The sequence below is a fragment of the Schistocerca nitens genome, chromosome 2 (assembly GCF_023898315.1).
Source record: "Schistocerca nitens isolate TAMUIC-IGC-003100 chromosome 2, iqSchNite1.1, whole genome shotgun sequence".
Taxonomy (NCBI): domain Eukaryota; kingdom Metazoa; phylum Arthropoda; class Insecta; order Orthoptera; family Acrididae; genus Schistocerca; species Schistocerca nitens.
Window position 1 is genome coordinate 131,412,347 of NC_064615.1, and position 3,454 is coordinate 131,415,800.

A 3,454-nucleotide genomic window follows, 5' to 3' on the forward strand; every position below is an offset into this window, starting at 1 on the left:
TAACAATCATATACAACCGTTCGCTCGACGAAAGATCCGTACCCAAAGACTGGAAAGTTGCACAGGTCACACCAATATTCAAGAAAGGTAGCAGCAGTAATCCACTAAATTACACGCCTATATCGTTAACGTCGATATGCAGCAGGATTTTAGAACATATATTGTGTTCGAACATTATGAATTAACTCGAAGAAAACTGTCTATTTACACACAGTCAACATGGGTTTAGAAAACATCGTTCATGTGAAACACAACTAGCTCTTTATTCACATGAAGTAATGAGTGCTATTGACAAGGGATTTCAGATCCATTCCGTATTTATGGATTCCCGGAAGGCTTCACTGGACTCGCATTCGGGAGGACGACGGTTCAATCCCGTCTCCAGCCATCCTGATTTAGGTTTTCCGTGATTTCCCTAAATCGTTTCAGGCAAATGCCGGGATGGTTCTTTTGAAAGGGCACGGCCGATTTCCTTCCCAATCCTTCCCTAACTCGAGCTTGCGCTCCGTCTCTAATGACCTCGTTGTCGACGGGACGTTAAACACTAACCACCACCACCACCGGAAGGCTTTTCACGCTGTACCACACAAGCGGCTCGTAGTGAAATTGCGTGCTTATGGAATATCGCCTCAGTTGTGTGACTGGATCTGTGATTTCCTGTCAGAGAGGTCACAGTTCGTATTAATTGGCGGAAAGTTATCAAGTAAAACAGAAGTGATTTCTGGCGTTCCCCAAGGTAATGTTATAGGCCCTCTGCTGTTCCTTATTAAACGATTTGGGAGACAATCTGAGCAGCCGTCTTCGGTTGTTTACAGATGATGCTGTCGTTTATCGACTAATAAAGTAATCAGAAGATCAAAACAAACTGCAAAACGATTTAGAAGAAAATCGGAATGGTACGAGAAGTGGCAGTTGACCCTAAATAACAAAAAGTGTAAGGTCTTCCACATAAGTGCTAAAAGGAACTCGTTAAACTTCGGTTACACGATAAATCAGTCTAATCTAAAAGCCGTAAATTCAACTAATTACCTAGGTGTTACAATTACGAACAACTTAAATTGGAAGGAACACATAGAAGATGTTGTGGGGAAGGCTAACCAAAGACTGCGTTTTATTGGCAGGACACTTAGAAAATGTAACAGATCTACTAAGGAAACTGCATACACTACGCTTGTCCGTCCTCTTTTAGAATACTGCTGCGTGGTGTGGGATCCTTACCAGATAGGACTGACGGAGTACATCCAAGCAGTTTAAAGAAAGGCAGCGCGTTTTGTATTATCGCGAAATGTGGGAGAGAGTGTCACAGAAATGATACAGGATTTGGGCTCGAAATCATTAAAAGAAAGGCGTATTTCGTTGCGACGGAATCTTCTCACGAAATTCCAATCACCAACTTTCTCCTCCGAATGCGAAAATATTTTGTTGACACCGACCTACGCAGGGAGGCACGATCACCTCGATAAAATAAGGGAAATCACAGCTCGTACGGAAAGATATAGATGTTCATTCTTTCTGCGCGCTATACGAGATTTGAATAATAGAGAATTGTGAAGGTGGTTCGATGAACCCTCTGCCAGGCACTTAAATGTGATGTGCAGAGTATCCATGTAGATGTAGATGTAGAACCTCATGCAAAAGATGTCAAGTGGATAAAACTCAGCAGATTATAAACGTTTGTCAACGCTAAAATATTTTAACACACACAGAATGATGTCCAAAAGGCGATGTCCGTATATATATCGCTCACAGATGCTTGCTATATGACTCAAATAAGGTAACAAGCATCTGTGAGCAATATGCATATGGACATGGCCTTATGGGCAAGATGCTGTGTGTTTTTAAATATTTTATCGATGGCAAACGTTTATAATGTGCAGAGTTTTATTCAACATGCTTTCCTACAAAAAAAAGTTAAGACCTGAAGATGACATCTAAGGCTGCTGAAACCTGTTGTCTTCAATAAAAAATATTTTTTGCGATCTTAGTTTCTGAAATGGTTTTTAACCATTAAAACAGGTCGCCCTTCAATACTCTCATAACGAAAAGATTCAATCTCTGATTTGTGGTTTCCTCGTTCGTTTCCGAATGCAGTAACGATCTTACTTTACCTCTGAGGTACACAGCTCTTATCGTCGTTTTATAGACTACTGCACGAAGGAGAACTCACGGAAACTAGGGTAAGCTAGATTTTATCATGCTCGACTTTTTTATGCTCTTACACATTGCATCTACACTCACAGGGTGGTTCCTAGTAACGTTTAAAAACTCCCAAAGAAACGTAGATGACGCTGAGACAATTAATTTATCAAAAGGCACTTGGAGACGCAAATACAGGGAAATAACCGAAAAGTGCTCTTACACATTGTATCTGCATCCATAGGGTGGTTCTTATTAACGTTTAGCAACCCCCAACGAGACATAGATGACGCATAGAAAATTAATTTAATAAAATATACATGGAGACGCAAATATCGGGAAACATCCGAAAAGTGAACGACAAACGTAGAACATGTGACGTCACCAGATGGGCTTATTGTCTGTCGCATCTGATTATCGCAACCCAAGTCAAGTATTCACATCGGTGTGTCCCGGACCTACGTGTATGAATACAGCGCTTGAGGCTCTGAGTTCGAATCTTCCGTGTGGCAGATAATATTTTTTTATTCGATTAGATAATTATGTATTTACATTGAAGTAACATTTATTATTTCACTTACCAGTCTTGTGATCTTATCTGGTTGTCAATCCCAACCGCTGCACCTGCGACGAGGTACATCATTTGTTGACTGCACATGTTCAACATACGTCATCCACTTTTCGGGTACTTCGAAATATGTGTGGCCCCATGTGTCTTATATTAAATTACTTGTCTCATTGTCATCTACGTCGCTTTGCGGTTTTTTAAAATCTGTATACTGTCCAGTCACATTAAAGTGACCACTTGTCAGACACCTGAATAGCCACCTTTTGCAGCGTGGACGGCTGCGAGAAGCTCCACTAGATTTCTGGGGATCCATGGCGCGAACAGCCCGATCGAGGTAGTCCAATAGATTCTCAATCGAGTTTAAATCCTGGAAGTTTGGTGGCCAGGGAGAACGGTAAACTCATCCTGCGACTGTTCGAACCACGTATGTAGACTGCAAGCTGTGTGACACATCACATTGTGCTGAGGAAAAACAAACTGCATGTACAGCTGCATGTACATCTACTTATATAATCCGCAAGCAACCGTACGGTGCGTGGCGGAGGTTACCCTGTACCACTACTAGTCATTTCCTTTCCACTCGCACGTAGAGTGAGGGGAAAACGACTGTCTATATGCCTCCGTATGAGCCCTACTTTCTCGTACCTTATCTTCCTGGTCCTTAGCTGAAATGTGTCCGTCCCCGGTAGCTGAGTGGTCAGCGCGACAGAATGTCAATTCTAAGGGATCGGGTTCGATGCCCGGTTGGGT